The 25,390-nt window shown below is 44.6% G+C and overlaps 1 protein-coding gene across 10 annotated transcripts in view; it reads right to left on the reverse strand.

Annotated features, from left to right (window-relative positions):
- Nucleotides 1-23,387, reverse strand: part of Myt1l (myelin transcription factor 1 like) — a 371,904-nt gene extending 348,517 nt beyond the window's left edge. For 6 of the 10 annotated variants that reach the window (XM_055624923.1, XM_055624950.1, XM_055624932.1 and 3 more), the window contains exon 1: nucleotides 21,675-22,103. The gene's annotated coding sequence lies outside the window, so the exon portion shown is untranslated. The other 4 variants (XM_055624913.1, XM_055624903.1, XM_055624887.1 and 1 more) reach the window with 4 other exon arrangements.
- Between the last annotated feature and the right edge of the window lie 2,003 nt (nucleotides 23,388-25,390).

Consider the following 25,390-nt stretch of genomic DNA (forward strand, 5'->3'; position numbering starts at 1 on the left):
CAGCTCCGTACCACTCAGAATGCTCCAGGGCCTCAGCTCCAGAAGGTGCCAGGGATTGCTCAAGGAAGAACAAATGTGTTGTCTTGCATAGCAGGAACTATCGCCCCCTTCCTCCTTCCTGCTACCATATGAGTGGTTTCCCAGGGAGGGAGGGAGGCTAGAAAGAGTATGGCTGTCTTTGGGAGCCTTCTAAGCATTGAAAAAGAATCCCTGAGTTTGGGGAAAGCATACCATCTCAGGGATACCCACTTCACCCCCAGAATAGTGCTCAGCATTTGTGAGCCCTTCATTCTTTCTCCTTTCCTTTCAATCCCAATGTCCACAACACTCTAAGGACAAGAGGGTGTAGGAAGAAAGTAAGCCAGAGCTCTTTGAACTAACTCCACTGGGACGCACAGAGCAGCAAAGGCTCACAGGCTGTCCTTAACATGCTCCCAAGTATTCATCCCAACCACTATACCTCTGGACTGAATACAAGTCACAATTTGGGTCACAACAAAACCAGAAACACTTTATTTCCCAAACAAGGATGCACATACACTTTTCAGTAACCTTCTGCTGAGTCAATGCAATGAGAAGAACTGAGAGAGACTTTGAATCTCACAGCTAAAGATCTCCCTCCTCTGGAAGTAGTGACCCAGGAGTACAAAGGACAATGAAAACCTAGGCAATAAACAACTCCGTATGGAATCATTCCATAAAGCTTAAGTAGCTGTACTCCTCTGGCACACATCTACTGGAATCATTTTTGAGAACAGGGTATGCTTCTGTTTAAAGACTGTGCCAGCTGCCATAGAGGGAAATGCCATGATAATATGGGACTTTATACATTTTCATACAAAGTAAACACTTGAAATAAATCAGATTCTGTGCTTTAAAAATAAATACCTCGCATCCTGTCATGGCCTCAATTCTGGGAAAGCACAAGAAGGTGTTCAAGGAAGCAAGAGTGTAGGGGAGGCTTTCCCACATAGGTCACACAACTGTGAAACCTAAACACACACTTTCACAGGACAGGAGACGCTTTCTTCGCATCTGCACCAAACTCAGCCAGCTAGGGGCAACCATCTCACTCTGTCACCAGTCCTCCTGTGTTCACTGCAGAGGGCCATGTGCTGCTCTGGGGCAGTGTGTTTTTGCCCATGGAGGCAGCAAGAATCATAGCGATACAGAACAGCCACTGCCTGTGGGAAGTCCTGGCACTGTTCGGCGCAGCTGTGCCAACGGTCTCCCCAAAACATGCCTCTGCTCAGCGAGTGATTCACAAAGGGTTCCTGTGGGTGGGTCCCTGCGGGAGTGAGCCTTGAGCTCAGCTGGAGCTCAGTTGGAGCTGTTGGAAAGGGAGGCCCCATTGGTGATCTGCAAGTGACTGTGTCATGGGTCTCTGTGTGCCCAGAGGGTGTGATGCACTGAGTCTGTCTGGGGAGTGAGGTCTGCTACTTCATTCTAATGCGCAGACACAGGACAGAGCTTTCACACCCCTGCACCCCCAGCTCGGCCCTTACTCAGTAACTGATACACCAGGTTTCCTTCAAGTGAAGAGGCAGTCATTAATGAAGTTGGAAGCTCAAAAATCTCAAGTTAATTTTAACTTAGTTTTCCTCAGCTTTATTTAGAACTGACCAACAGATTTTCCTTAAAAATTACAGCAGGAGGTTCCTGAAGACAGAGAGTAGAGTATTTCCTTTCAGGCATTTTTTTTTCCTTTCAAAGATCCAGTCATAACCTTTCCCCAATGTCATTACAATCTTTGCTTGTCATATTCTCAAGTTATGTTTTGGCTCTAGGTACTGTTTTTTTACTAGCTTACTGATGTACTTTGTCTTTTTAACTAATTAAGGCAGGGGAGAATGTTAATGTTATTTGGTACAGCAATGACTAGAATGGTTCCCAAGCTGGTTAACCTGGCCTGAAGTGAGTTTACCATTAGGAAGTGAGACGCTGAAGCAGGCAGGATGCTGTCAGATTGGGAAACACAGCAAAGCAAGATTTGTACAAATCAGAAATTCAAAAATACTTTTTATGGAAATGTTTCTCCTCTGTATAATAACTACTTAGAATTTACAGAAAGTTGAAGCATGTGTTTTTAACCTGAAGATATTCAAATACATATTTGCAAGGCATATCAAAGTATGGACCAATTATTTTGCTTCTTGAACAGTTACTGGACCTCAGAAAAGTCCAGCCCAACTCTTAGACTTGTATAATCAATTTTAAGTAATGTGAAATTGTCCACAAATCAGTCTTGCTGAAGTTCAGCTAAGCAACATTGCAAAATCTTTCTTCCTAATTCTCATGCTTGAGGAACATACCTTTCTCCTTTGTGTGTATGTGTGTGGCCATATTCTCCCAGTTTGAACAATATACCATAAATAAAACAGTCTCTTCCAAATATTAAAAAAAGTATTAGTTTTCTTATTATAGGAAGTCTTAAAGAATTTTGCTCAAGTCTGGTAACATGTCAGAAGTGGCTCTTTCCTAGGTCACTGGCTTCACACTTGCCTTGACCTGCAGGAACCATCAAGACTAGGACTGATATCATATATGTTGTCTGATACAGCAGAGATAACAGTACCCTTCTTCTTGGCTGTTCTTGGATGCATTGTCCACCCACAGGGACCTCAGTATGTAACCCTTCTCTTTCTGCTCAGAGGGGAACTCTAGGATCTACATTGAATTCATCAGGTGGTGTTCGTGAGACATGCCTGGCTCTGACCCTTGTTTGAACTTTCCTGACTTTTCTTCTTACTGACTTCCCTCTTTCCTTTGTCTACTGGTCTCTCTGCTTGCTTCTGTTTTTCTTTTCTCCTTGCTTCCTTTTTCCTTCCTTCCTCTGTCATTTTTCCTCCCTGTAAAGAAAATTTATTGGATGCAGACATGTTGAAAATTCCCCCTGGTTTTCTGGATACCCATTATGCCACATACATAGGTGGACAGATTAATTTTTCATCACTTCATTAGCAAGTCTTCATCTCACACTTGAGCATTATTAGGTGCTGCACATTTCTCTCAGCAATTTGTTTTGGATGAAGAATAAAACAAGATTTGAAGGTTATATAAATATGGCCATTCTAAAAGTTTTTCTTAACTAGAAGGTCAAATAAGGAAACATCGTAGAGACTTAAACCAATCTCAAATATCAAGTTTATGCATATTTAACCAAGAAGAAGCATTTGAACCTGTATTAGGTGCTAAGTTAAATCCTATTGACATAGTTTGGTCTTCCATCAATGAGGCATGAGTATGCACAGGCTCCTCTTTCTACTCCAAAGTGTATGTTCACAATGGAGTAACGTACCTTCCTTGGTTGCTGTGTCAACATGAATGTGCTTCACTAGCACCGTGGGTCATTCTCACATGGAAAAGGGATACACTTCACAACATTCTCTCCACAAAGCAGAAACATAGACATTACACAGTGAAGTAGAAAGCCATTCTGCAAACATGTCAGCTAACTGAAGAACCAAAGGTTAGGATAAAAGAGGAATTAGCTAACCAATCAGGCAGGAACTGTTGTCTAACTATTCAGAATGTTTTGAACCAATAGATAAAATCTTTGCAGAAATGATGCTGTCTGCTCTCCACTGTGAGTCTGGATATCTGTGTGCAGGGAGCTTGGAAGCGTGGGACCACTTGCTTAGAAATGAGGAGGAGGAGGAGGGGCTGCCAGACTTCAAGACAAAATTGACTGAGATGTCAAATTACAGCGACTGTGCCTGCCACTAAATATGCTGATATATGCACATCCTCGTGGCTGGTGTCTGCTCACAATGAACAATGAGTTCTTTCCGTCCTGGAAAGATCGACAGCTCTATGTGTTCAAATGACTGGGAGTGAACAGAAAGTAGAAACTGGATCGAATGCTTGAACTCTTAAAGAATTGAAACGGGATCTTTGTCTCGCCTGAAACTTTGCTGAAATAAAGGTTGAAAATTAAATAACAGACATGGTGAAACTCAAGCAGGCTCTGATGTGTAAACCAAGTCCTTGAGGGGCCAGTTGACTGTTTCAGGGCTGCTTGTTTAGACCCTCTGTCATCTTCAGAATTAAACCTCTTCATTTCCATCCACTCAACTTACATTTCCTTGATATCTACTATTACATGGCTCACCAGGCTCACTCTCAGGTGCATATTAAAAAAAACACAACAACAACAACAACAAAACAACAATGAATGACAATCTTCATTACTGGAGTTTAAGGAGCGAGCTTTTTTTGTACTTCAGAAACATGTCCTGTGAACTCTCGTCTTTATGGACACCTTCATAAGGTAATTCTTCATATTCAGAAATTCACAGGTATCAAACAAACCATGGCTTCAGGCTAACCCCTATATGCTGTCATTATGGCTCAGAATACCTGAGCTACAAATCGTTTCTTCCCATTGGGCACCTGAACTTCCTCACTGGGCCCACTTCCCATTCCCCCTCCACCCATAAGAACGACTTATAGAATTACCCTTTATAGGGAACAATGTTCTCAAATATTGAAAATTAGATGTTGCTGTTTCCTGAAGAGAATCACAACTCTTAGCCAGATGCAGGCTGGGAAGAAAGACTTTGGTGCCTGAGTCTGCCTTAACACAGCTGAAGGGATGTACTCAGGTGAGGAAGGAAAACACAACCCACAAAGACAGCACTCATCAAGCTATCCTGAATGATAATCTAGAAGAGACATATGCCCACAAGAGGTCACCAGGAGGCCACCAACTCTCCTAGCAACAGCCACAAGCCAAATATGGCTGCTGTGAAGAGAGTCACAGGTCTTGACTGTGAGAGTAACGTAAGTCGGCGACAATAAAAATGATAGCTGCTATCTTGTATGTTAGAGCAGTGTGTAAGAGACCATACTCCCTGTCAGGAACCAGTGTTTATCAAGTATTGCTGGTCACCAAGGATAGCATCACTCAACCTGCTGCATCATAGTGGCCTGCCTGGCCCACAGTCACCCAAAGAACAGGAGTCAAAGGCACTCTCGGTCTCTTGAAGAGTGTTTTATTCCAGAACATTTGACTTGGAGTTACTGAGAGGCGATGAACAAAGAAGATGATGCAAGATGGAAGACTAAGGTACTGCAGCCATGCCAGGACTGACAGCCTTATGAACAAGGAGCTGCCATCATACCCAAATGAAAAAAGCCTGAGCCAAGTGTACTATTGAAGTCTGAGAGCAGTCTAATCTAAGATAGCTCCCCTGTTGGTACGAAGACAGGAGAATCTATATTGTGCAGGTATTTCTGTCATAACACTGTGACTTAGAGGAATGTGGTCAAGTTCAGCAGCCTGAGACCTGCTACTGGGATTAGAAGGGAGGGATTCCTAATGTCGGTCACAGTCCTAGGAGAAGAACAATGCTAGCTGAGCTGTGAGGGGAGAGCATCCCTTGTGCCCCAGTCTTACCCACACTGCTATCTAATTATACTTTCTATACTGCATCCTTTTCTCTTGCTTTCAGTGTAACCCCTGCATTATTGTCCTTTTCCCCTAACTCTTCACTTCTTTTCAGCTCACCCCTGGTAACTAAGGTCTGGGGAGTAGGCTCCCTCTCTGAATCTATTTCTGCTGCCCAAAAGCCCCGGCACACTAACCCCAGGACCCGAGCAGTCTCAACAGTACACAAACGGATGGCATGACAATTGACAATGTTCCAATAAAACTTTATACACAGAAAGTGGGCTGGGGCTGGTGAACATCTCCATTTCCCTCTCATTCAGGGTCTGAAACCAAAGGCATGACCAATCATTTGGAGGAAAGGATTAGTCTCTGAGGATGTCGTACATAGCATAGAGTTGATGTGGTCAGTGTAACCTGAAGTATTCTGAGAACTGATTGAAAATGAAAAATGACAATTGGCAATTGTTTTATGAGTCAGGGAAATGATAGTGTGTTTGCTCTATTTAGTCAAATAAAAAAATATAAAAATTTGTGCTTTTTTTTTTTTTTTGAAACAGGGTCATGTGTAATCTAGGCCATATGCTGCCAAAGATGACCTTGAACTTGTGACCCTTCTGCCTTGCTCTCCGGAGTGCTAGGGTTACAACCATGTGCCACGATGCTTAGTTTTATATGAAGCTGATGGTGAAACCCAGAGCTGCACATACATTAGGCGGACACTTTCTCCCAGGAACCACACACCCCCTACAAAGTTTTTTCTGTGACTTTTGAAGTTTGGACCTGCCTTGGAAATCAGGTGAAATTGACCGTGACTGCAGCATATCTCTGTCACAAATGTCTTCACACCAACCCAAACTTATCCCCTTTTAGCAGAGTCAGGCAAGGCGACAAGGATGCTGTAGACTGGATTCCCAGGAAGCATCTGAAGCAAGTAGCTGAAGAAGTTCCCAGTCCGTGTACTGCACTGTCCCGCTAAGCTGCTTATTTCCTTCACGTTCAATAGCTGAAATGAATCTTTCCAAGCAACTGTTGGTTTAAATACACAGATATGAAGGATCTATTTTCCAGATATAGATATCTAAAGATCTATTCTCCATAAAAACTTTAACCCAGCTCAATCCCACTACAGCAAATATAGGAGCAGCTTAAAACAAAAATCACAAAATAGGAGGTACATTTTATCCCTCAGAAGCAGGTGTGTCAGCTCAGACTATGCTCTCAGAACCTCTGTGGTGGGAAAGATGAATGGAGATGACATTCTAAGGTGGGAGATGAAATCCAGAGCCTAGTGGTGTTGCACAATCACTATGCACTAAGCTCCATTCCATCCCAAAGATGTCAAGCTGATGGCTATTCTTGGAGAGTGGATTCACCATACCCAACTTCAAGTTCAAGGACATTCCTTTCAGATTCCTGAAGGTGACATTACTGAATCTGGAGCAAGAAGACAAGAGGTTTCTTTTTCTGTGTGACCCTGAATCTGGACCTGGATCAGGAAGGCCTGCAGCTTCTTTCAGGCCAGCAGCTTTATTTTCTGCATAACCCTGGGTCTGGGTCATCTGAGTTATTCATCTGTCCATGCTTTCCACTACCTACTTTTTGATCTGGACAGAGTAAGTGTTGAGGACAGAGATGGCCCTCCCCTTCTATAAGCCTTTAAGATTGTTGTGCCTCTGCTCAAAAGATCAGAGAGTGGACTGCCTCTCTGCTTCTGTCACTCCTGACCAAAAACCGAAATATTGTGATTTTCTTAAAGGTCCTCTGTGTGGAGGTGGGAGGTGGGAAGTGGGAGGCGGAGAGGTGGGAGGTATGATGGGTGATCTCCCAAGGCAGACATAGAAGTATTTATCTTAGTGGTATCAAAGGGTCAGAATGATACAGAACACACTCCTCCCACAATAGATAAAGGAAAGAAGATGTGTTCAAGTCTGGGGCTCTCTGTGTAGGATATCCTACACAGGAAGTTCAAGGCTATTATGGTTTAGATTATAAGTAGCCCCAAGGCTTATGTGTTGAAGGCTTGATCCCTGCTGGTGATGCTTGCCACAGGTGGCTGAATGATGTGGAAGCTTACTTCATCAATAAACCAATCTATAGATCCATGACTGAATGGACTTCCATGAGATGGAGCCTGTTTGGAGAACGCAGGTCACTGGGGAAGTGACTCTGAAGGGTATGTTTTTTGTGTTTTGACCCCCTTGTGTCAGTAATTTTGCTAACTGGATGACGGGAGGTGAGCAGACTAGCTCCAACATCGCCTTCCGCCTGCCTAGCATTTCTGCTCTACCACAAACCTAAAAGCAATGGAGCCAGTCATTGAATGATATCTGTGACACCATGTGACAAAAGCAAATCTTTCTATGCTTATACTGATTCTTCAGGTATTTTGTCACAGTGGTGAAAAATTAGCATCGTCTTTAGATATACTTTATAGTATATCTGAAATGCCTCAACCAGACAGGGACAAGGACTTGTGATGGCTTTTCCCATGGTGACACCTTGCCTATTTCTGAACACCAGGATGCATAGTGGCATAGACACGAACAGAAAGCCTCCACTGAGAGAAGTAACTTCTCTCTGAATCATCAGTGGGGTTGTAAATGCCTATGCTGACTTGAATGGGAATGGCTCTATAATCTCATGTGTTTGGATACTTGGTCCCCTGTTGTTAGAACTATTTAGATGGATTAGAAGGTGTTGAAGGAAGTATGTCATAGGGGTAGGGGAGGGTTTGAGCTTTCTAACCCTCATTCTCAGTTAGTCCCTTCTACCTTGTATTTGTGAAACAGATCTAACTTCTCAGGGGTACTGCTCCAGAGTCATGCCTGCTGGCCTGCTACCATGCTTGCTATCATGATGGTCACAGACTTGCCATCTAGAACTGTATACCCCATTAAACCTTTTCTCCTCTAAGTTTTCTCAGTAATGATGCTTTAGCACAAAATGAAAACAGTGTGAGATAGTGAAATGCCTACCAATAGCAGCACCTCAGTCCCAGCAGCTACACCGAGGCGAGGTCCCCTGCATCTCTCATTGGTGTAATAAAGTGAATCAGGGCCACAAAATAAGTCACCGTCTACCACAGCACATACACCCACAGAACTGGTGAACCGTTTCCGGAAAGGGAGCACCCTCATATGCACACCTATAAATACAAGGCACACAGGGGAAAGAGGATGGATGCCACTGGGAAGGGACAGGAGGGCTTTGTGGAAATGCAGCCTTTGAAGGGTGATGGGATATGAATAATAATAACAAGTAGAAGGAACAATAAAAGTGCCCCCCCCCCCCGCATAGAGCGTGGACACAGCGATCTGGCTATTGGTGCTCTCTGTGACACAACTCAGAGAAATGCAACCACGAGATGCCAACTGTAGCCTTTCCGGGAGTCTCCCACCCCACAGAGTATGGATGATTGGCAAGTTGTGTGACGGGGTAGCATGAGTGGATAAGTGACAGTCCCAGAGAGAGCGTGGAAGGGGTGGAGGGGATGCAGCAGTTGGGAGAGCTATTTTAGAGATGCAATTGGCAGGAAGTAGCCACTGACTGGCTGCCAGATTAATTATCCCAGAGAAAAGCTCTGGCCTTGTCATTCAGCCACACAAAAGCTTTTCGTAATTTCCCGTTATCAGGAGAGTGAAGTCATAGGCTCATCACTAGGGACTGTGATAAGGTGGCTTCTGACCCTTGATGACCTACTCCACCTGTCTTCTAGGTGGCTTTCTGGTGTCCCCATACAGAAGCTGCCTTCTCATCCAGAAAGTTCTCTAACTCACCCCTAGAGCAGCATCCTTATGAGACTGATGACCTCACTTTGCCTGCTCAGATTTCTTCTCCATATCTTTGTCAATAGACATACATAGATTGTGGCAAACAGCAACTACAGCTTACCCCATCATGGTCCCACAGAGCAACATCTCCTCTGAGAAAGCCAGGACACCCTGTTGAGAACCCTTCCCTTCCTTCGTCACACCTCAAACTGGGCCAGGCCATCCACAGAAGTATCTTTCTCACACAGAGTATGAAAACTTCCTTGACCAGAGGGCAGCAGTGCCTGGTTTTCTCCTCACACACAGTGTTTCCCCTGAAGACGATCTTACCCAAGCTATGATTTCACCACAGTCATTTAGATCAAAGGGAATGCTGCAGACATGCCCCTAATCCACAGCCAGCCAGAAAAACCAACGTAGCGGAATAAAAAACCACAGACATTACTAGCTCCTACCAGATCCAGGGAACCTGTTAGGTCCTGCCTGAAGAACTGCCATTTGTCCTCTCTGCCCTCCTGACACCTCACAGTCTCATCTGGGGCTTTGTATCTGAACACAGACAAAGATCTAATTTCAAGATCACTCATGACACACTTAGAAGTTGGGATGTGGCTATCAAGATCGTGCAGGGTATCAGAAAGGGAAGCTGATGTCCGATCTAAGTATAGCATCAGCCACACTGCTGCAGCAACCCTGCAGCAGCTCCCCCAGGGCGGCACCCCAGAGCTGGTCACACACTTCTGCATCCAGCCTGCGGATTCTGTGCCGGCATAGTTAAACACAGAGGCAACTGTTTCTTGGTGCGGCTACTGCCTCATCCGCTCAACAGTCCCCAGCTCTCCTCATCTAGAGTGGAGAGGGTTGCTAAGATGGTGGAGCTGAGCTCTAATGGTTGTCTCAACTGAGAGCCCTAGACCCACCTGTCTGTTCTGAAGCTCATCACCAGATGATATCCTCTGAAGAAGGTAAAACCCTAGGGTCAGGAGGGAAGGAGGGGAATGGGCGTGTTCCATTGTATTTGTATAAGCCAACTCTCAGGTGCTGTGCATGCTGGGAGACAAGGCCAGGTCTCAGTGTCTCATCTCTTTGACTAGAACTGGCTTTCAGACATGCTCATAGCAGAGGAAATGGTGGTGAAACAAGGAGGGTGTCATAAAAGCTTCCTCATGAAGTGCAGTTAAACCTATGCTGGACTTTGCTTGTATCAGGCTTGATGGGAAGTTGCCCATAATGAAGGATTAGTGAGCAGCCACACTGAATCTTTCACCCAGTTCCAATCAGGTTTGCAACACCTTGGGTCATCAGTGAAGGAGTGTGCCTCTGCTCCAGGTGTTACCGGACATGCCCAAGCAGGCTGGATTCCAAATGTGTTTCCTTGCAATAGTAAGGCCCATTAGCTCCTGCAATGTGTATGAACCTTAACGGTCAGTTACAAGAGCTGCGGGATCTGCTGCAACAGTACTGCTGGGGTAAGGGGGCAGTGTGATTTTGAGGGTAGTAGAGACCTTGCTGCCTGGTTTTGGAAAAGAAGTTGCCCAAAGGAAAAAAAAATATAGTGGGAAGCAAAGGAAGCAGAGTCACCTGGAAGGCTGGTATGCTTCCCTTCTACACTCTCACCTGCTTCCACTTGGGTCTGGTACTTCTTACAAACCCTCATGTGAGGCTATAGCAAGCACATAGGGATTACTGAGAATTTTCAGTTTGTAATAGTGTGTGTGTGTGTGTGTGTGTGTGTGTGTGTATCTATCCTATACTTTGTCTAACCTGTGACAGGAGACTTATATCAAAGACATTTCATCTAAAGGTGTTGGATAGATAGGTATAAGGAGGGACATTAATACATGGGACTAAAGAGAGGCTCTGGCCAGAAGTAGGTAGAGAAGAGGAAGAAGAGGGAAAGGAAAGCAGGTTTTGCAGAGAAGGTCTTTGTCACTGAGTCAGACAGCGGGTGAGTGTTTGCTATTCGAAAATAATGAATGAAGCTCAGGAAGTTCCATTCAGAGTTGGATTGGGCTGCAAGGAACAGGGGAGAGGAACAGGAGCAGCAATGAGCTTGGACTTGAAGAAAATGCGTGTTCATACACTCAGCAAGTGTACTCCTCCCCCCCCCCCCACATAACACATACACAGAAGCTATGCTTATGGAACAAAACTGCATCACTTGCTGAAGGGGGGGGGGCACGCGTGACTGATATGAAAACAAAACTTGAGAATACAAGTGATGCAAAAAGCCCAACACGTCCTCCCCGTCCTGCCTGTCTGAACCACACTGAACTGGGGCACAGCTGCAGCTTACTTAGGAGCTCCTGTAAGAGGTCCAGACGCCCAGTCCAGGGGATGCCCGGTTATATGAAGCATGATCTGAAAGCCGATCACTCACACATTCTGAAGCAGGTTGTGTTAACATGGTTAAGATCCTTTCTTTTTTATGTGAGGTGCTGAGACTGAGTCCAGGGTCTCACACAGGCCAGGAAGATATTTCACCACTGAGCTCCATCTCCATCTTTTTACTGACAATTTATTTTAGGGCAGAATCTCACTAAGTTGCCAAGTTGGCCCCGAACTTGTGATGCTCTGGTGTTGGCCTCCCCAGTGGAGGAACTGGGATGACAGGCTTGCACCACCGTTCTTAGCCAAATAAACTATCATTTTTTAGGGAAGTTATGGGCGTGAAAAAGGAAACCCGCCTGATGGATGCCTCACTGGGAGATGCAGGGAGGATAATAGATCATAATAACAGATCATATTGCTGCTCCATACTACTGCTGTGGTCTGAACCTGAAGATCTTGAACAAATGGAGTTGGTATTCTGTAAGCCATGTGTAAAGTTGGTCTTACTTTGAAATCGGGAAAGCTGAGAGCTGTTTTGAAAAAACTCATTGAATAGCTCGCCTACCTGTGCCCTGGCTGGCAAGCAATGCTAGGACTATGCCCTTGCCCTGCTATTGGGATTACTAAAAACAGACCTCTCTGACATGCCTCTACGAAGAGAAGTCACAGATGCACGCAGAGATTTGCAGTGTAAAGAAAAAGCACCTAGTTCCATTGCTTTCTTCATTTGTTAAAAAATCATATTGTTGTGCGCACCTGTGTGTGTGTGTGCCTGCTGCCACGTGTGGTGTGCACATTAGTGAGCTTGCATTTTGAGGCCAGAAATTGATGGCAAGTGTCTTCCTCGGTAGCTTTCCACCCTAATTTTTGAGGCAGGGGCTCTCACTGGACCCGGAGCTCCCTCGTTGGATAGAATGGCTGACCAGTCAGCCCCAGGGATTCTTCCGTCGCTGTGACGCATGCCACCCATCTCAGCTTTTTCCGTGGGTGCTAGGGAACCCAAACTCAGGTCCTCAGGCTTGCAGATTAATTATTGACTGAGCCATCTCCTCACCCACATTTTCATTATTTTCTTTTCCCATCTCAGGAGTTGGAGAGATGGCCCAGCTTTTGGAGAGATGGTTCAGCAGAGAAGAGGACTTGCTGCTCTCAGAGAGAACCCATGATCAACATCCAGCACCTACTTGGTGGCTCACAACCATCTGCATCTCCAGCTCCAGATGGTCTGGTGCCCCTATCTGGCCTTCACCGATACTAACCCTGCTCACACTGCACACACCTACATCCATACACTCATGCATACACATATAATAAAAATAAATGAATCTTCAACAGTGTTTCCAACCGACTTACAAGAAACAATGTGGATTTACTAATGAGGACGGCAAGATTAAGATTCAATCATTTTTGTTATCTATGTGGTTAACGAACAGTAACCACATAGAAGCAATAAACCTAGGTTGTCGTATATTTCGGTAGAAATGACTTTTAGAGAGGAAGCAAGTATCAGGTATGCCTCTAGTTATGTGATTATCGATCTGACAGGACTCGGTAGCCCTCCAGATTCTTGCAGCCTTTGCACAGAGCCCCATCAGCCTTCGGTGGGATGCATTTGGCTAATGACAGTCTGGCTGTGTTCCTTTTGCCCACAGCTGCTTTCCTGAGAGTCCCCTTTTATTAGCTTCTTACTGTAATATGTGCCTGGCTCTGACTTGAGTCACAAAGTGTGGGTCCTTGTCATTCAGCAGTACTGAACTTTGGATCCTAGTTGGTCCTACATTAAACCAGAACTGAAACATGAGTGGAAAACTCCTATCCTAGGCATATCTTTATGGCTAGCCAATTTTGTCCTTGTTTATTTTTTTAATCTCTGAAGGAGAGTAACTTTGGACAATGTCTAGTCTTTCCTTATCATCCCTCCTGTACACACGCTGGGTCACTCTCCTCTGCTGGGCCTTCTCACCCCTCCTACCACGAGATTTGTTTCCCAATATGCAGAGGAAAGTTTCCTTGTGACACATCTTGACTTTTTGAAAGGTTGGATGATTTTATTAAATTGGACATGTGTTTTTTTTTAAAACTCCCCAATTTAAAATGGATGCACACACATATGCTTGGATTAGGGGTGGCATGTGACATTTGTGGGTAGCTGTCACTGAGTCGAGGTCACATGGGAGCTGGTCCTCTTCCTGACAAAAACATTCGGACTCCTTCAGGCTCTGTGAAATATGAAGTAGCTTATTCCTATCTGGAAGTGCCAAGGCTTTGCCCCTCCCTAGCTGTGCTCAGTTCCTCCACACCCACTCTTTATTTTAGCTTTATTTTAAAAGTCACCAGCATCCTGGAAAGGTTCTATGACCCCAGTGAGATGCCCAGGCTCTGGGGTAATGTGATGGCTTTCTACTTCTCCCACTACAGGCAGCAAACCCTGTGTTTTACTGGGGTACTTTGCAGATGCACCCTGGCACACTTGAGGTGCTGGTGAACAGGGCATTGACTGCAGTGGTGATGGTTTTTTTTGTTTTGTTTTGTTTTTTTAACCCACAGGTTCTTGCTTATAATTTTTTTGTGCTTTCTGCTCTAGGCTCTCAGAACTAGGCTGTGGATTGTGTAATAGATTTTAGCTACTAAACATGCATTCCTCCCTAACCCATGCAGACCCAAAATGCTGCCTCTGAATGCTAAGCATAAAGACAGCAGTTGCTTCACCACATCCAGAACAGTAACTTTATTTGCCTGCTTTATGAGAACGAAGACCCATGGGACTCAGGGAGCTGAGAGAAGCCAGGAGGTGACCCCAGAGTCATCCCGGTGTATGTGCCTGTGATTTCTGTCAGACAGCCTGTCCACCTACAAAAGTCATAAAAAGAATGTTTGTCAAATGTGTGTGACTTTATTTCAAGTCGCAGGCATTAAACAGACAAAAATCAACAAAGGAAAGGAGTTTAAGAGAAAGTCTATGGTTAGGCCACATGTGTGAGTTTCATGGGGTAACTTTTCTACATGGCCAAAAGGCATTTGGTTGTGTGAATGGCCTCTATGAGGCAGCACTGGGCCATCACCAGCAAAGAAGATCTGGTGGGAGTGTTCCAGGCCTCTGCTTTCCTTCCAGCAGTGGACATCAGAAAGACATTTGGGAAGCAGTGGACTCCAGTCCCTCCTCTGAAACAATGCACAAAGAGATGGGGGCTGATCTGATCTGCTTAAAGTCACCCCCAAGTCTTGTGGGAAGACAGAATACAACACACCGCCTTCCAGGCAGCGCCTTCCAAATGGGCTCCAGGTCACACCAAGGCGAGCTACAAATGGAAATTTCACTTTGAAAGTACAAGGGACATGGAACCAAATAAAACCAAAAAGGATAGGGATGGATCCCCATCCTTTAGCCCTTGGTGAAAAGTGCCTCCTAGTAGAAGCTCATAGAAAAATAATCAATGGGATGGATGAGTCACTTCTAATGTCCTGAAGAGTGAGCTGGAAACTTACAGTGTATACACAGTCCAGTTAGTAAAATCAAACCAGGCACAATGCTCTGACTTTCCGTAAGGACCGAAGACATCAGTAAAGGAAAAATGTCTAACTACATTCCAGGTCCTGCCTGCCCTTTGATAAATAAAGCCTAGGGGCAGAAGCAACTGGGACTACATGTAAAAGCCAACAAGACACAGATGAAAGCAGCATGTTCCCCAGCTGGATGTTCCCTAGTCGCCAGAGGAAGGGAAGGCCAAGCCACACTGGAGACAGACAGACAGTGGAAGGCAGCAGGGAAGTTTTTGTTTGTTTCACTAGAGGCCTTTGTAAAAGATACATTTTTAATTAAAATATAATTACATTACTTTTCTCTTCCCTTTCCTTTCTCTAGCCCCTCCATGTGCCCCTTGCTCTTAAAGTGACAGCCTCTTTTTCTTTGATTATTTTTGTCACATACATATGTATGTATATGTACAAATACACAAATAGAACCTTCTGAGTCCTTCTATATTACTTGTCTGTATATGGTTTTAGGGATGACCACTCTGTATTGAAGTACCAATGGGGGGGCTCATCCCTGAGAGGCTAATTCTTCCTCTCTGAGCTACTTATAGTTCTTTGTCTGAGGATGAAACCCCAGGACATCCCCCTTCCATGTTATCATATCTATTGATACTGACATTTTCTGGAGCTTATGGCCCAAGCAGCATCCACTTCGGTGACATCATTACAAAGGAAGGAAACTTTTATCTGCATTTGTCTCATCTTAAAAAGGCAAATGATGAAATGATCAGATTTCATTGGCTGAGCCATGTCTGACACACACTGCACGTCTAGTCTCTGGATCTCTGGTGTTTGTAATTCAGGCTGTGATTACAGGTTGACTATATTTTCTAACTTGCTCAAAACCGACTAGACAGTCATTGGCATTGTTAGAAGTGTCCCACTCACAATGGCTGTCTACCACTCACATGATCTGGGTGATCAGACCCCGTTCTGATCGTTAACTCTGAAGCTGGAGGAACAGGTGGCCCAGCCCGTTTGTAAACAGGTGTGCCAACGTGTCCCTGGGGGACTGACATGACACAGCTTGGCGTGCACTGCGGGTCTCTGAGGGATAAGGGTTGTTTTGGAGCTAACAATATCCCAGTAGCAACAAATTAGCCAAAGAATATTTGGGCGGCAAGACCTTCGTGACTTCTCTCAGAGTCGCAGAGAGGGGCTGGGAGGTTTTGAAGAGTTCAATAGGGAATTTCATGAATTTTAATTTAGAGTCAAACATCCCACATAAGACGAAAGACAAGTAAAAAGGAAACTAGAATCTACCTAAGCACACTGTTAGGATTTCTGTCTCGTCTTGTGTGAGTATACCTCCTGCTTTATGCAATATGATTCCACCTTTAAGCAACGATGTATGGCTTCCTGATGACTGCACCACATGTTTTTCCTACTCTGAGAGAACATAGAAATCTAACTTGAAGAACACTTGTCTGTTAAAGGATTTAATGGCAGGATTCTAACCCTGAACCTCAGGTTTGTTGAGTGTGGGCTGCTGGATGGCAAGGTGGCAGCTCCTGTCAGAGTGTATAAATGCCTCACCAGCTTCTCATTTGAATTCTCCTCCTCCTGCTGCCAAAGGCTCCTGTAGCCAATGACTCTTCAGCTGGCTGCAGAGTGACAGGGCAGCTCGTTGTTCCTCTAACAGTAGTGGTGAATAGTCCAGAGACCTGCCTGTCTGTTAGAAGGCTGGCTTCAGTTAGCAGGAGAGGCCCAACCACACCACACCCAAAGCTGTTGTTGTTGAACCCTGCTACCCACAGCTTTGAAATGTCCAGAAACTGAGAAGCAGACATCTGACATTTACCAATATTTCATCCTCAAAACATCATTCTGTTTACTGTCTCAGATTCTCTGAGAAAAGTCCTGTCACCTTGACTCTGCACCCCATGTATGCAGAACCATGTGAAAGGAGACTAGCTATCCAAAACCCACAAGAAAAGCTGAACTTTTATTCCTAGCTCTTATGAGAAAGGGGTACATTAAAATATGTAACGAATGAAGAGATAGTTACACAATGCTACCCAATTATGCTACTATTTGGAAAGACCACCAGAGCATTTTTCACCCAGGAAGGGGAACAAGGAGTTCAGCACACTCTGCTTAGGTCAGAGGAGGAAAAAAAATCTATTCCCAAATTTACAGCAAAACATTGCCCTGCAGGCATTGTCATCACTGTTTGTCAGCATATGGGCAGACAGACAGATACTTAGGTCCTAACTACCTGCAGGAGGGTCTCTCTCTCTCTCTCTCTCTCTCTCTCTCTCTCTCTCAGCTATGCACACAGTAGGAGGTCAAGGTGTGCACAAGGCATAGATATTCCATCAACAGCGTAAGAGTGGAGGGAGAAACTGAGTCTAAGGAGCCACCCTTCAGGGTTGACAGTGCCGTTGTTGCTAGGAGAAGAGGGTGAAATTGAGAGGGCTGCCCACCCTGGCTGCTGACTGCTGCGGATCTATCACTAAACTTCCCTAAAACATAGAGTCTAAAAATAATTAGCAAACTTGCTCGCAGTTTCAGGGGGAAGAGAACAAAAGACAGGCTTGCTGCCAGTCAGCTGATCAGTCCCACTGGAGTGAAGACGTCTCCCTGTGTCCCCCGTCTTGAGCCTCGAGCAGCTCCCTCATGGAGAGCTCCCTCATGGAGAGCCACGTGAGAACCCTGGGGCTTCTCTCTCAGCTTGGGGGTCTCAGTGTCAGCCTTGGCTGCCAATTTGTTTCTACTTTCTTAGGCACACTTGATCTCAGGAAGTGCTTAAACAATGAGAAGGATGGACAGGGTTAAATTCATAACAGGGCACTTATTCACACCACATTAGCCATGGGAATACTACAACTAGGCATAAAATTTTATTCCTGTGATAATATACTTCAAGCTCTAAAAAGATCCTGTAAAGAAAAGAATTTCCTTTAAAATAAAGGAAAAAAAAATAGCTAGAACAAAACCAGTTCCTATGGAGGCTGACAGTGCTGCATCACAGAGATTAGAAGAGCTATCACTGCTGACGGCAGCCTGCAGGAAATGTGGCCAAAAGAGATGTCCATCCGGAAAATGCAAATGATTATGACTTTTCCTATTGACTACTGGAAAGCCAGAAGCCCAGAATTCCTCAGTGTAATACACACACAGAGCTGCCCGGCGTTCCCAGGTATCTGCAAAGCGCACGTGACCTGGGTCATGGAGGAAGCTGGCAAGTCTGTCTGCAGAAAAGCTTTGCACAGACGGAGCCAAGATCAACTGCCTTCAGCACAGAGCGCAGGACTGCCCCATTCTTACCACCCCTCTGCCCTGTAACAGTTCCCATTCTCTCTTTCCTGAAATAGGTGGTGAGCAATGTCTTCCACTGTTCATCAACAAACAGCTGGACAAATGCCAAAGGACCATACATCCTGGTCTGCCGTGCCCTTTTTAATCAACTTCCCAATTAAAAAATGCCATGCTGGCATGAGGTATGAAGGGAGTAGGCTTGGAATATCTCACAAAATAGCACCCTCTCATCCTGGAGTTGCTGAGGATCTGTACCCTTACAGATGCTTAGGAGTGTTCCTGCTGCAGAGATAGAATCAATTTGCTTGCGCCTGGCCCTCAAGACGTATTAAATTTATCCTGAAGGAAGCTGGCTTCTGAAAGCTCTTGCCCAGATGCATTAGGCAGGTGGGGGTTTCAGAGAACCGGAGGGTCCACCGGCAGATGCAGCATTGATTTCTGAATGTTCACACTCGCATAGATAGCTCCAGAGCAGACTCGGTTTGATGGCTCTCTATGGGGTGCCCCGCAGACTGGATTATTTCCACCACCAGTCTGGCTAGCATTGTTTCATGGCGACAGTGTGCTGTGCGTTCAGCTTCTGCTCAGATGGCACAGGCTAGGGGAATGCGTGGACCAGGGAGCGGATACGGCACCAAATTCAAAGTCAGTCTCTGAGAATTGTCTCCTGCCTACAGGATTCAGGCATGTAGGAGCCCTGGGAACTGGGAAGTGGTCCTGACTTTTGTAAAGCTACTCTGTGAGTGCAGGTTAGAACACACTGAGGTTCAGTTTAGACAATAGCTGAGGTGCTTCTCAAGGCCATGTTGGAGCTGGGAACCCTACAATGAAAATCCTTGTCGACGTACTAAAAGAAGCACTCACTCTCCCCCCCCCCCATAAATTATTCATCCCTGAGTTGTTTGATTTAGAGTTCCGAGCTTGACACTCCACCTGAAAACATCTGAGGCAAACGCTCAGGTGGGGTGATTTTTCTCAGGGCAATTTGAGGGAGTGTGCTGCCTAAGCACCGGACATCAGCAGGAAGCAGGCAGTATACAATATTGAGTCACAAAGTTCTTACAACTGTATTAATGAGTACACACATACATCTAAAGCAGGTTTACATGGTGCACGTATTAACCCAATGACTCAAGTATTACCAGCCTACACACAACACTTTTACCCCAGCGACCTTAAAAAATACACATGTTTTATACTTCAAAAACCATGGAGGGGCTCAGCACCTTCTCTTCAGTGCTTGAAAACACAGCAGAGCACAGAATTTTAAAGGAAATAAGGTCAAGTGACGTTTTGGAAGGAAACTGTTGATTTTTTTTTTCCTGCTCATAGACAGTAGGAGCCCCAGGGGCAGGGCATTTGGCACAGGGCAGAGCCCCTGAGATGCAGATACCCAGTGGGACCACTGCCCACAGAGCAGCCAGGGCAGGGCACCTGACATTTGGAATCTCATGGACGAAATACATGATTTAGCTACGGAAGGTTGTAATCTCTCCCAAAGTTGATATGCAACCTCAGAGAAAAAGTTAAAAAATAAAACAAAAAGTCCTCTTAGAAACCACATTTTCAGGCTGGCTCATAGGAACATATTTCCAGCTGAGGGACATTTCATTGTCTTTGGATGGAGCCCTTACCAACCGCAAGGAGCCTTGAAAACTGACAGGACTGCAAGCGGCAAAAGTAACTCCCTCAAGTGGAAACTCCTGTGACATAATTGTGGCCCTTTAAAAAAATGGACTTCACCTGTGAGAGGCAGCCAGGCACAAAGGAAGCCTCGTGAGTAAGTGACATTCAGGGACTTCCCTGCTACTAAATGGCCACACCGAGGTTTAAAAAAAAAGATAGAAAGAAAGAAAGGCTGCTCCAAGAAAGTTATAACACGTCGGAAAACAAAAGAGTTATTTTACCCATAAAGATGTACTCAACTCTGAAAGGAAACTAGCAGGAAAGAAAGTACAGTGCAGCCTCCCTCTAGATAGGAGTTCATGAAAACGAGAACTCTTGGGTATTCATTACTTTGGGCTAGACATTTAAAACCTGCGTTGTCCTTTTCCCCTCTTTCTAGCTTACCAGCTAATTTTTAAAATGCAACAGAAAGACAAAAACATCTGCATGTACATATGCATTTATAGAATAATTGAGAATTGTCCAGTAATGAAAAAAAAAAAAACTTAATGTGCAATCTGAGCAGGAAAATGACCAGAGACAAGTTCTTCAAACCAGGGGCAAGCCTGCTTCCGGCCGGTCACACCTGAAGCTTTGGGTTCACTGAAGGCATTTGTTGTTTTCATTTTTCATAAGGGCATACTTTTTGAAACAGAACAAATCACACTCACCCATCCACCCGCCTCCCAAAAGTTGTATTTTCTGTCACATATTCACTGTCATTTCTAAAGTATAGCAACACTTGGAAAAAGCTTTTAAAAAAAATAAAAATGAAAGCATGACGTGCTCTAAAATGCCCAAGAAACTACAGAAATACAGTTAAAGGATCATGGTCTCTACTGAAGTTTGACTTTTAAAACAAACTAAATAATTAGGTCAGTTAAAATGCAAACCTTTCCCTCTGAGGAGGGTAGGAATCCTTAACACAGGACAGGTCTCTTCATCAGTGACTCTCCCCAGCAGCATCTTGAACTGATTTTTCAAACACCCATGCTCCAGCATGCTAGTCCCAGAATTATATAAGAAATCTATGCCACTGTTGACAATAGAAACTCAGGGCTCCAGGAAGCTTCCTTATTACTTATGAACTCAGGAAACTGATTTAAAAAGAAAAAAAAATCTTTTCTGAGAAGAAGTCAGCATCAAAGGTTGTACTCATTTAACATTTGCCCTCTGTACATCCTACAAACCTACAAAAAACCATCAGCTCAGTTTCTACTGTCCCCAATAAGGAACTGGTTAAATGAGCTAAAATCTCCTTACAGCTAGGAAAAATATATACTAGTCAAAACTAATTATGTCTGGCCTTTCATCAAAACAACATTTGCTAATTCTGCTGGTCTCCATACACTGTCCCAGAAAATATTAATTAAACACGTTGAATAATGGCTGCTGTAAATTTCTGAAAACACTAATCTCTAAACAGTTAATTTTTACTTCACACTTATGCATGGAAGATGGATGAAGAGGCCACCCCAAGCACTAGCAAAAGACTATTCTTTTGTTACTGCCCTTAAGAGTTGAACTTTGCTCCACTTTGGGAAGCGCAGCCTAGGCTCCAGAAACAACAGGACACATTTACCTGGAGGGGATTTCAAAGAGAAACCTGAAGAATGGCTTCTCTGCTTCTGCAGTCCCTCTCCGCACCTTCAGCTAAACCAGCCTCTGACAAGCAATTGTTCCCACGGCAGCCACCCCTGCCTTCCATCTTAGGGACTCACCCAGAAAATTCTCCAGCCTGCTCCGCGACTACAAAACTCTTCTAATGCTTTTGAACGCCCACCATTTGTTCTCCATTCATCCAATCAACTTCGAACCGCACATCTTCTCTCTATCGGCGCGCAGACATGGGGCCACTTCTCATCTGTATGCTAATTATTTTGCCACATGGACAAAAGTAATAATGCTTTCAGACAGGAAACTAACAGGCCTGAAGTCGAAGATGGAAATTAATAAGTTGACACCACTAAACGCCGGGGAAGACGGGCATGCGTGCAGAGCCCTGCCTGGTGGATGCGGCGCAGCCTCCATCAGCAGGCAGCAGACAGACGGCCCTGGGCCGCCAGCACTGCCCAGGCTGCGAGCATCAGGCACGGGTTTCCTTAGAGACCACATCGCTGCCGCAGAGGCACACCGGGAGCATCCTGCTGACTTACCCTGCTTGGGCGGGCTGCTGTCCTTTAAGCAATACAAAACGCAGCCATTTCCTCAAACCCTAACTTCATCGCTCATCTAGATGTTTCTCAACCTAGCAGCTGTGAGTTAAAACCAGTAATTTCTAGCCTTCCTGTTTACTAGGCTTTCAGCAGTCAGGCAAGATTGGGATGTGTGCTGTGTGCTTCCTACACTGTACCCACAGGCCTCTAAATCTCTAGAGCAGAGTGTATGATGTGCAGTGCTGTATTTAATGTAATAGATGAGAACTGTAAATACGCAGGCTGGCTGTTGGCTGCTACCCGCTAGGTGATGTATCTCAGAAAATCTCCTCTATCGTTGACGTTATGGTAAATGCATATTGTGGTCCAAGAAACCTCACCAAAGTCAGCAGAACCTTGGTGTTTTCACTGGAACTACAGCTACACATCCAAACAAAACAAAAAGGCACCCAAGCCTCCCCTGCCACTTGCTAAGACTGGAGAACAGGCACCAGAGAGTTAAACGAAGGGTTCCTACCACCTCCCTGGCTTGCCAGCCACACTACATTATCCTAACACCGCACAAGCTCCTTTTATCATTTTCCTTTAAAACAAGAGACAGAACTATTCTCTGAGTAACTTTTAGCATTACCAGCCCATGATAACAACGTTAGTATCATTTGAAGAGAAGAAATCAGAAAAAGTTTATTCTCAAAAAAGAACCAGACTCAGTAAGATGCCAAAAACACAAAAAAAGAACATAGCTGTATGACTTTCTGTAGCGTCTAAATTTTTTTTTTCTAAGTGCTGATTTTATAAATGGCTTGTTAGGGCAAGCAACAAATGCTTTTCTGTGGTAGGAGCTGTCCCCCTCCCTCAGCAGTCTCTCAGCACACTGTGAAGGCACACTAAATCATAAAGGCTGCTTAGTTCCTCCCCTCTCCTGGAAGCTGGCTTTGGCTATCCAGACTGATGAGAACAACTCTGGGAAGATTTCAGAACAAGCAGCCCACAGGCATGATTGCCTGAGGGGCAGCTGTGGCCAATAGAGTCCATTGTTGGCTCTTTGTACCCCAAATCATGCCATCCTGTCACAGTGTGCAACCAAACAAGAGTGGACGGTGGCCAGGCAGGTGGAGAAAAGGCTGTGGGAAGTACTTAAGAGACTATCAGAGATTACTCAGAGGAGTTGGAAGCTGCAGCAGCCAAGCAAATAAGCAACCACAACCACCTTTAAACGAAAGGGAAGAGGTACCTCTCTGCGGAAGAGTTGGTGGTCATCAGCAAGTCCTCCTCAGTAGTCTGTCTCACTCATGCAGCTCTCCGGCTGCCATGGAGAGCCCCAGGCACGTGTGGTCACAGATCCTCTGTGTTTGCATTCCCTCCACCCCTCCCATCAGGACCCCGCACTGTCAGCCCTGTGCACAGGAGTGCAAGGCAGAGCCCACAGACCAGCCACTGGGGGCCTCCAGAGGCACAGTGCAGACTGGTTTCTTAGGGAGACTGACAGAAGTCCCAAGGTCCCAGGAACACCCTTTTCTTGCTCTCAGAGGTAATTCCTCTGAAGAGCATCTGCCTGGCGTGTGGCTACTACACAGGGTACTGCTCGCTCCCTTTCCAGTGCCCTGACAGAAATCTCCACAGCTCTCCACAAGGAAGCTTGCTGGGGACACCCAGTGTTCCTCCATCTTCCCATAGACAATGCGCTGTCCAGTGCCATCAGAATGCCTCCCTCTCCTTCCCTACCCCCCACCCCCAGTAATCCCACATGGGGCTTTTCCTTTCACAGAGAGCTATAGCGTCCACCACATTTCCTTCCCACCAAGCAGCCTGGGGCAGCAAGGTTGGTCAGTATCTTTTCATACAATAAATAAGCACTTATGCATTCTCTCTCTCATTTTCTAACACCTGGATTACATTTTCTCTGCCATCTCTGATTACTTCTGCAGATACCCTGAGGACTCATTAGGATGTCAAAGCTAAAAAACACTTTCATTGTGAAAACATTCACAGAAAAGTCATTGTGTATGCTGAAACAATGCAGGTGTGGAGGAGACAGAGACAGGAGAGAGAGGCTCGGAGACAAACAGGGGCAGAGTTAAAGAGAGGCCACGAGGACAGGAGACAGAGGGAGGGAGAAGGGAAGGAAACACAGAGATACTTCAGATGGAGTCACACAGCACTGAAGCACAGCCTACTGATGGGGAAATGGATAGTTGCTTCCCTAATATCATCTGATTAAGAAAAAAAAGCACACAATAAATGACAAGGTGTAGAATCCTTAATATTACTCCTAGTGCAAATTATGACCTTATGACCATTTTAGGATATATATATATATATATATATATATATATATATATATATATATATATATATATATATATATATTCCATATGGGATATGCCAAACATATCTCATACTTAAAATGTTTGTTAAAATTACTAGCCCTATATGTTATTCAGCTATCACCCCTACATATACAAACTAGAAAAAAAAACACATATACAGTACTTTATTCTTTAAGTTTGTGGTATCAGCTGTCTTTAGTCTCTAAGACATATGGCTGGGTATCAGTTGAGGCAGCTTATTATGCTGTGGGATGAAATAGCTTTGTGAGAAATATGTTAGTGGTTTGCAAGTTTCTGTTCAACTTAACCTCCTATTACATTTGTCAAGGAATGCTATACATTTTTGAAAGAAAAAAAAAGAAAGAGAGATTCTTAAAAATAGAAAAAGAAGGAAGAGTCCTCGGCTATGGGGTGAGCCTGGGGCTCTTTCACCTGCCACCCATTTGTATCCCAGACAGGATTCTGGGTGACTCTTCAAACTTTCTTGCCAAATATTAGATGCATTTGAGAAACTAGTTATTAATTAGAAAATGTGGCCCTTGAGAAAATGGTCAGCCAGTTGAGTTCAAGTTCAGGGTAGAGTGGTCCCTACCAAGGCAACCTCATTATTTCCTCTTGTTCTATAAAGTAGATTTTTTTTAAGACACAAGACTGACTAAAACTTTGAGTTGTTTGAAATTTAAAACGCACAGTAAACAAGCAAAATGTGTTAGAAGAGATAATATAGTGCTTTTGAAACAACAGGTCTCCATCAAATTAGATTGTCTTGTAAGTAGACATGGGATTTCTGGTTTGGACATATGACATTTAAAATATTATTTTGTTAGCTAAAATAATTTTCCTTAGATGTAATTGTCTTTTTAAAGTTGTACATGTGGTGCATTCCTAAGTAGACCAAACAAAGCAAATGAATACTCAGGTTACAAATTCATTATTTAAAAACTGCAATGT

Source organism: Psammomys obesus, unplaced genomic scaffold (assembly GCF_907164565.1).
Source record: "Psammomys obesus unplaced genomic scaffold, mPsaObe1.curated_primary_1811, whole genome shotgun sequence".
NCBI lineage: Eukaryota > Metazoa > Chordata > Mammalia > Rodentia > Muridae > Psammomys > Psammomys obesus.